The sequence below is a fragment of the Lissotriton helveticus genome, chromosome 2_1 (genome assembly GCF_964261635.1).
Source record: "Lissotriton helveticus chromosome 2_1, aLisHel1.1, whole genome shotgun sequence".
In the NCBI taxonomy this organism is placed as follows: domain Eukaryota; kingdom Metazoa; phylum Chordata; class Amphibia; order Caudata; family Salamandridae; genus Lissotriton; species Lissotriton helveticus.
The window spans coordinates 1,970,340,026-1,970,349,853 of record NC_136059.1 but is presented as its reverse complement, the minus strand read 5'-3'; the positions used below and the strand labels follow the sequence as shown (position 1 = coordinate 1,970,349,853).

The window sequence follows — 9,828 nt, the reverse complement described above, 5'->3', positions numbered from 1 at the left end:
GGGGAATTATGGGTGGATGTTTCTTGCTTGAACTTACCTGATGGCACCACCTCTGCATCCTATGCCATAACCACATTACAAACTGTGCTAGAAACAGCCCGTATTCCGCAAAAATCAGCCCAAGCAACTGAACTCATGGTGCTTTTGAGGGCCTGTGAATTTAGTGAAGGGTTATCAGTGAACATTTACATAGACACTCAGTATGCATTTGGTGTGGCACACAATTTTGACAAGCTTTGGAAGGAAAGGGGATTCCTAACCTTTCATGGTTCTAAAATACAGCATGGTGCATTGGTAAATAGTCTTCTTACTGCCTTGACATTGCCAAAGAGTGTAGCCATTATCAAATGTAGTGCCCACAAGAAAATTACAGATAAAGTGGGACAAGAAAATGCCTTTGCAGACAAAGTTGCAAGAAATTCTGCAAGTATACACACAAGTAGGATGTATGTATTACGATCCCAAGCTGAAAGATGGGAAAATATGTATACAGAGATCAGAGAAATACAGCAGTTAGCTACGGAACAAGAAAAGGCAGAATGGAAAAAGGAAGGAGAGTTAGATGATGAGGGATGTTGGAGGTCAAAAGATATGTCGAAACGGAAGTTACCCTATGCTTACTTATTACCTTTTGTGACTATGTCTCATGGACTTGCTCACGTCAGTGCCAAAAACACCATCTCCCAACTAGAACAGGTTTGGGATAATCAGCCTATTCGGAAAACAGCTGAGAATTTGGTCAAACATTGCATGATAGTCTACAGCACAATCCTGGGAAGGGAGTATTAACCCCTACTGGTGGATTTCCTCCACCCCAGGTACCCTTTGAAGCACTCCAAATGGATTATATTCAGTTAGAGCACTGCAATAATTTGAAGTATGTATTAGTAGTGGTTTGTTCCTTTAGTAAGTGGGTAGAAGCTTATCCAACCAAAGATAATACAGCTTTGACAACAGCTAAAATTCTGTTGGAAGGAGTTCTTCCCCTGTTTTGGGGCTTGTAGAGTCCTATGGAGTTACAATGGCCCCCACTTTACTGGCTAGATAATAGAGTACCCAATGAAGGGTTTAGGGGTAAAGCACAAGTTTCATGCCCCCAGGCAGCGGGCCTAGTAGAGAGATACAATGCCACATTGAAGTTGAAACTAGCAAAGATACAGGCAACAACGGGCCTTAATTGGGCAGATGCTTTACCCCTAGCGATGTTATCTGTTCGTTCCATCCCACATAGTAAGATTGGATTTTCTCCCTATGAAATAGTTTTTGGCAGGCCTATGAATGTGTGGGGACCCCTAAGGCCAAATGTGATCAAAGAAATACAGTACCCTATTTTGAGTGATTACCTGACAAATTTGACTGAAAAGTTGTCTCTGATTTACCCGCAGGTGGATGAAGCTAAACCAGACAAATCAGAGGGTCTGGCTCATGGTCTCCAACCAGGCGAGTTTGTCTTGGTGAAAAACGTTCAACCCTCAAAGAATCTGGAACCTCGTTGGAAGAACTCCGAGCAAGTCTTGCTGGCAACCAGAACTGCTGTCCGTGTCACCAACAGACGCAATTGGATAAATGCTGCACATTGCAAACGAATCCCAGCAACTGTTCTCCAACCAGAAGGCAGAAACGATCTGAAAGACATCTAACAAACTCAGAAAAGTGTTGCTCTTCTGAACGAAGACACTTCGGCAACAAGGTACGATTTACGACCAAGGAAGGAAAGGAGCAGATAGAGATACCGGAGGACCAGTTTCAATTAGTGGAACGGTTTGTCTGTGACACGGTAGGATCACAGAATCGGCTGAACTAGGTTCAGAGTGGGTTGTTATACGTGTCCAGTGGAGCCTGGGCCTCTCTCCAACCTGTGGTTTTATTGATACCGAGAAGGAGAAATGCAGAGATTGGGATTTAAGTTGTGAAGCAATGTCAAGACTCTGAGTATGGTGACTCTGATCATATTATTGATTATATTGGCAGGAGTTTTTTGGACAATGGAGAAAGTAATTCTGGCTCGAAACTTATTGCCCACTACTACTCCTGCCCCATGGAACATTATTACTTCACTCTTCCCTATCATGAAAAAAAACATTGAATGTCCTACCTCAATAACACTTTCACACAAATGTTACATCATACTCATAAGGCTACGAATACTACCAACTGCTGGGTTTGTGGAATGATGCCAGCTCATCAGAAAAAGGGAGGAATGCCTCCCATTCCCCTGAAATTCTCACATAATGGCTCTTGTGGAGCCTGGTTCGCACTTTTGTGGGCCTCTACAATCAGTAATATTACTCTAGCTGATGTTGGAAGACTCATTGCCCAGCTAAATAAGGTGTGTTAGCCCGATGATGAAGGCCTCCCGCAGGCCAAGGGAATTGTATGGGAAATGGAGGAGTATCGCACAGGAAATTCCTCCACAAGATACGTTTTTCCTAACACTCGAACAGCCTAAGGTAATGGACCTCCTGTTATAGCTGTAACCAGAGCCCGAGCAGATCTTTGTGTGAGCAGTATTGGCAGTATTCCTGTGGGGAAAAGTGACTGTATTATAGTGGTGAATATCACTGGAACAAACAATAGCAGTTTTCTATCTTCCCATAACACTTACTTCATTTGTGGAAACAAAGGTTATTATTATCTACCAGTCAGTTGGTCCGGCATATGTTGCATGTCCTTTTTGCTTCCGCCTGTGTTCTTAGCACCTGCGTCTTATCACAAAGATCAAAAACTATTTAATGACATTATTTTGAATACATTTAAACGAACTATAAATAATAATGAAGTAGATCAAACTGATGCAGCATTACAGCAATATGTTGATTTTAAATTGGGATTCTTTTTCTTTGTTGGTGCAGCTCTAAATAGTAGAAAGATTTGACGCCTGACCTGAGTAGTAGAAGCAGTAACTAATCAGACAGCAATGGCTCTTGGAAATATTACGGAAGATCTCCAAATTATAACATGAATTGTAACATTGCAAAATAGGATGGTCCTAGATGTAGTGTTAGCTGATCATGGTGGAGCATGTCGCAATATTGGTAGTAGCTGCTGTGTATTCATTCCTGACCACGCCCCAACTGTTTAGGACGCCATTTCTAAATTGCATAAAATAGCTGCGGAAATACTTCAAGACCAAGGAACATGGACTTGGTCTAAGTGGTTATGGAGAATCATTTCTACTTGGGGCTGGAAATTGTTAATGGGAATAGTAACTATAGGAATCATCTTTCTCACCTGCTGTTGCTGCATTCAATGTGCCCCTACAATATGTACCGCTTGTATAGCCACTTGTAATAATATTAAACCTTCCCCGATTAATATTCATGAATTGAATCGAGAAATGATGATGCAAACTGAAATTTACAAACTTATGAACATTGATATCAGAGATTAATGTATGTTCTTTCACAAATGGATTCAGCATAGGCTGAAAAGGAAGGGCTGTTAAAATGTAAAATCTGATTTTCTCATTTCATGATTAAGCAATGCCTCATCCATTTTTCACCCCTGCCCTACTTCCAGCCTGGCTCTATCCTTGACACCGCATCTGTATAAACATGAGTAAAGAATCTAAATTGCGGCATTGTAGACTGTGTATACATGCAGAGTCAGTGCAAATGAACAGCTGGCGTCTGCTCAGGGTTTTTCAGACAATGGTTAAGCCGCAAGTAAAGTTTACTCAGATAGCATATCTTGTTGTGGAGCCTTAGGACGCGACAATTGCAAAAGACACCAAAGCGGCTGATTCTTACTGTTACCTCTTACTGTTACCTCATTTGTGTGTTTTTCCCAAAGCTCTATTTACCGCTGAGCGTACCTTATTTGTGATCTTTTGCTATAAAAACCCATGTAACCATCGTTCATTGTGCTTTCTCCTTGAGTATCTCTATGGTGCTTGATGGATGTGCTCCCATTCATGAATGCTAATAAATTACCTTTGGTTTGTACTTCACTCCAGTGTCAATTCCTCTTTACTTGTTAAGAACCCGTGGACGAAGGGTAGCCCCTGCACCAGTGGATTTTAAATAATCCACTTCCACACCTTCACCATGACCTACCTGCCTCTGAGTTTTCCACGAGCAACAAGGCAGCGCACACGCAACATACACACAGCCATTGGTGACAGGTCCAATGAGTCTCCATCTCGAAAAAGGTTGACTCTGCACTTCTTCACTGATGAATACTAATGTCAAAGGTGGCCCAGGGAAAGACTTCAGAGGTTGGTGACAGGTTTCCAAGTCCCTCTGAAACTGTATGGAGACTGACACAGCAAAAAAAAAATATGTTTCACAATGAACTCCATATGACACCAGCAATGCTCCTGATGCATTGTTTTGAATTTTAGATACTAACCACGAATTGCCCCAAGCATTAGGGATGAGGACCCTTAAAGAAGTGGGCCGGGTCTCACCGGGTCTGAACACCGTCAGTTTTTTGAAGGGGGCCTTGAAAGAGGTCTCTATCGCGCGCTGTTTGGTGCCCTGGCACAGGCGATCTGTGTTTTTTCCAGACTGCAGTGACAGCAGGCACATTGATATGCAAAGCTCACACTGCTCACTTCTCACTAGTGGAGAAGTTACGGCATGACGTCATGCCAGGTGAGCGTTGTAGGGGAAGGGAAATCCTTTAAAGAGAGTCATTTTCTCTCTGGATTTCCCTTCTCTTATTGAAACTTAGGAGCAGCAACATCGTCTTGGTGTCACCAGGGCTTTAAGTCAAAGCTTTTTCAATATTACATACAAGTCACAATTGCTGCTTATTTATCTTATGCAACTAACAGCCATTGACAAAGCCAATGGTCCTGACTTGTTGTAGGTATAATGTTACTTGTTTTATCATATATCTGGATGCAGTGACTGAAACAGCAAAATATAAGTCAGGCGGCACACTATGCTAAGCACAGATTTTTAGTTTAAGTTTGTAAGCCACCCCCTAATTACATTAGCCACGCTCCTTTGAGAGACCCCCCAGTTTTTTCATCCCACTTAAAGCCCTGCCTCACACTGTACACTGGACCTGATCCCAACAGGTATATCCCCAAGAGATGCTCGTCCCTGCCTCACATCAGGTTCAGTTATGAACTCGAGTGACAACGCCTTGTTGCAGGTGGCACAATTTGTAGTTTTTCACCCCTGACCTGCTGATGACTCTTGAGACCAACAGACTCACAGTGGTGTCCAGTGTGGTTTTCCAATGCCGGGCTTTTTGACTTTTCTTTTGGTTTATAGGGGGACTGTAGTAGCCTGAGGATACATAAGAGTACAGCCCCTACACTAACAAACATCCATCCACTTCCAAGCGTCATCAGTCAGGAGACACCGCTAATAAAAGGGAACTGCAAGAACGTACCCTCACTCCTCGTACTTACATCTCTGTGTGCTTTCTGAGAATGAGGGCCTAGGCTAGGCCCCACGACATTCCACAAAAACAATTGATGGACAGAATGCAGAACAATGTCATACATTCACCCCAGTACAGAGATCTGGGCCTAAATCCGTTGTTTTTTTGCTCACTATGCCATTCCAGTTTGAACCCAGCCATATGCAAATCAGTCTTGACCCTGGGCCTCATGGGAACAGTTCAGCCCGAACTGCCAGGCCAGGTTCTCCCTGGACTGGAAAGAAGTATCCTAGGACCGGTTTCGGGGTTTCACCCCTCTTCAGCTAGGATAGCTTGACTCCAGTGACATGGAGAGCAGGGGACCCATGTCTGGGCATACCCGTCCCACTCGGGGTGACAAATACAAAACAATTGATGGACAGAATACAGAACAATGTCATACATACACCCCAGTACAGAGATCTGGGCCTAAATCCATTGTTTTTTTGCTCACCATGCCATTCCAGTTTCAACCCAGCCATATGCAAATCAGTCTTGACCCTGTGCCTCATTAGAACATTCCAGCTCGAACTGCCAGGCCATATTTTCCCTGGACTGGAAACTAGCATCCTAGGACCGGTTACGGGGTTATACCCCTCTTCAGCCAGGATAGCTTGACTCCGGTGGCATGGAGAGCACAGGATCCATGTCTGGGGATACCATCCCACTCTGGGTGACACATGCAAAAACAATTGATTGACAGAATGCAGAACAATGTCATACATTCACCCCAGTACAGAGATCTGGGCCTAAATCCGTCGTTTTCTTGCTCACCATGCCATTCCAGTTTGAACCCAGCCATATGCAAATCAGTCTTGACCCTGTGCCTCATGGGAACAGTCCAACCCGAACTGCCAGGCCATATTCTCCCTGGACTGGAAACAAGCATCCTAGGACCGGTTTTGGGGTTTTACCCCTCTTCAGCCAGGATAGCTTGACTCCAGTGGCATGGAGAGCACAGGACCCATGTCTGGGCATAACCGTCCCACTCAGGGTGCCAAATGCAAAAACAATGGATGGACAGAATGCAGAACAATGTTATACATTCACCCCAGTACAGAGATCTGGGCTAAGTCCATTGTTTGTTTGCTCACCATGCCATTCCAGTTTGAACCCAGCCATATGCAAATCAATCTTGACCCTGTGCCTCATGGGAACAGTCCAGCCCGAACTGCAAGGCCAGCTTCTCCTTGGACTGGAAACAAGCTTCCTTTGACCTGTTTCGGGGTTTAACCCCTCTTCAGCCAGGATAGCTTGACTCCAGTGGCATGGAGAGCACGGGACCCACGTCTGGGCATACCCGTCCCACTCGGGGTGATAAATGCAAAAACAATTGATGGACAGAATGCCAGACAATGTCATACATTCACCCCAGTACAGAGATCTGGGCCTAAATCCTTCGCTTTTGTGCTCACCATGCCATTCCAGTTTGAACCCAGTCATATGCAAATCAGTCTTGACCCTATACCTCATGGAAACAGTGCAGCCCGAACTGCCAGGCCAAGTTCTCCCTGGACTGGAAACAAGCATCCTAGGAACGGTTTCAGGGTTTCACCCCTCTTCCGCCAAGATAGCTTGACTCCAGTGGAATGGAGAGCATGGGACCCACGTCTGGGCATACCCATCCCACTCGGGGTGACAAATGCAAAAACAATTGATGGAAAGAATGCAGAACAATGTCATACCTTCACACCAGTGCAGAGATCTGGGCCTAAATCCATCGTTTTTTAGCTCACCATGCCATTCCAGTTTGAACCCAGCCATATGCAAATCAGCCTTGACCCTGTGCCTCATGGGAACATTCCAGCTTGAACTGCCAGGCCATATTATCCCTGGACTGGAAACAAGCATCCTAGGACCGGCTTCAGGTAGGATAGCTTGACTCCAGTGGCATGGAGAGCACGGGACCCACGTCTGGGCATACCCGTCCCACTCGGGGTGACAAATGCAAAAACAATTGATGGACAGAATGCGGAACAATGTCATACATTCACCCCAGTACAGAGATCTGGGCCTAACTCCATCGTTTTTTTGCTCACCATGCCATTCCAGTTCGAACCCAGCCATATGCAAATCAGTCTTGACCCTGTGCCTCATGGGAACAGTCCAGCCCGAACTGCCAGGCCATATTCTCCCTGGGCTGGAAGCAAGCATCCTAGGACCGGTTTTGGGGTTTCACCCCTCTTCAGACAGGATAGCTTGACTCCAGTGACATGGAGAGCAAGGGACCCACGTCTGGGCATACCCATCCCACTCGGGGTGACAAATGCAAAAACAATTCATGGACAGAATGCAGAACAATATCATACATTCACCCCAGTACAGAGATCTGGGCCTAAATCCATTGTTTTTTTGCTCACCATGCCATTCCAGTTTGAACCCAGCCATATGCAAATCCATCTTGACCCTGTGCCTCATGGGAACAGTCCAGCCCGAACTGCCAGGCCAGGTTCTCCCTGGACTGGAAATAAGCATCCTAGGACCAGTTTCGTGACTGGATTCAAGCTAGCCTGGCTGATGACGGCTGATTAGCCAGAAACCGGTCCGAGGATGCTTGTTTCCGTTCCAGGGAAGACGTGGCTTGGCAGTTCAGGCTTGACTGTTCTCATGAGGCACAGGGTCAGACTGATTTGCACATGGCCATGTCTGAACTCGGGTGTCGGAGTGAGCTAAAGAATGATGATGGATTAAACCCAAATTAGATAACTGGGGGTGAGTGCTTGCAATGTTCAAAACTCTGTCCATCATCCCCTTTGGTTTTGCTTTGTTCCCTCTAAGTTGGCAGGGTATGCCCAGACGTGGGTCCCTTGCTCACTTTGTCACTGGATTAATGTAGCCTGGCTGATGACGGCTGATTAGCCAGAAACCGGTCCCAGGATGTTTGTTTCCGGTCCAGGGAAGACATGGCTTGGCAGTTCGGGGCTGGACTGTTCCCATGAGGCACAGGGTCAGACTGATTTGCATATGGCCATGTCTGAACTGGGATGGCGGAGTGAGCTACAGAATGATGATGGATTAAACCCAGATCAGTTGACTGGGGGTGAGTGGTTGCAATGTTCAACACTCCGCCCATCATCCCCTTTGGTTTTGCCACTACATTCCACAGCATATCCTGACCTCCCACTAAAAGCCCTATTGGCCCGATAAATTAACTCCCATTTAAATGTGATTTATTAATATCACAGCGTAGCTATTTTCCGAAGAACTGGCATGTCGATCAGACATGCTCCCCCCTCCTCCGCAAATCTTGATTTTGCCACAAATATAATTTGTTTTACGATTGAGTCACTATAGTCTGAAAGGTAGATGGATATTTTGCATTGTCCACGTGACAGTGAATCCATACACCAGAAAACCACCAAATCGAGGTTCAATTGTGTGACATTCCCGCCGCCCCCTCTCATTCTCATCCCCCTCACTTCGCCTTGACCCCCAGATTCCTCTGCTACGTCACGGCAGTTGGAGGGCGTGAGGCGTCAAGTGTCAGGATCAGGTCCTCAGTAACAATCAGTGCACCTCTGATTCCTGCGTCATGCGAAGACGAAGGGTTTTCGATGGCGGATCTCGGCAGAACTTGCGCTGATGGTGTCTCCAGAGGTACCAGGAGTGGTATCGCGCAGGTGAAGCCAGTAGCCAGGGAGCAGGAGCCATCCCTAACTTGTACGGGTCGTAGTTGTCAGTCTGATCTTCTCTGCAAACCGGCCCCCGCAGGCGGACAATCATCCCAGAGATTCGGCGGAGCCAGGATAAGCCCCCGGTTCTGTGACTGTACGTGCACGTCACGTGATGCAGTGCCGTTGCTATGGACGCCCCAAGGCATGCTCCTCTAGTAGGAACTAAAGACTGCGTAAAGGTTGTTGACAAGCTGGGAGAAGAGGCGGCTCGTCGCCTGGCAACGCCCAGCGCCCTCTCTCAGAGAGGTGCCTTGTCAGCCCACTTGTCAGTGGCGAGCTGAGGAGGCGGCACCCTGTGATCGACCACCCGCCCCGCACCCCCTGCCCACCCAACTCTCACCCACGCAGAGCCAAGTGGGAGGGAGCAGAGGAGTAACACCCCAGGCAGTCCCAGCAGCGCAGGAAGAACGAGACCCTGAATCCGGACACCCCTCCCTCCCCCACGTGAGTGCGCCAGGGTTATAAGCCTGGTTATTATGAGATGGGCGGGTAGGTTCCGAAGGAAAGTTGTTGACAGACGGTGAAAACAATCTGTGGTTGTGTTGGCTAGTGTGTTGACAGTCCCTGCAATTTTACTTTGGAAGTGTAGCAAGGGGGCTAGGTTACGTTGTTTCCTTACTTTCATTAGTCATTATTGTTCGCCATCACTTGCTGCTCCATTACATTTATATTACAAGTCACAATTTAGGGCCAACCAGCTGAAGAGTTAGGAAAGCAGCACAAAGCAGGTAATCTATGACTTATTTTTAGCTTTGGCTTAGACCTGCTACAGTTCTTG

At 46.4% G+C, this 9,828-nt stretch overlaps 1 protein-coding gene across 1 annotated transcript in view; it reads left to right on the top strand.

The window, feature by feature from the left end:
- Positions 1 to 8,852: 8,852 nt before the first annotated feature.
- IQCM (IQ motif containing M) overlaps positions 8,853 to 9,828 on the top strand; it is a 1,609,700-nt gene continuing 1,608,724 nt past the window's right edge. Inside the window, exon 1 of the mRNA XM_078676908.1 lies at positions 8,853 to 9,494. The gene's annotated coding sequence lies outside the window, so the exon portion shown is untranslated. The remainder of the gene's footprint in view (positions 9,495 to 9,828) is intronic.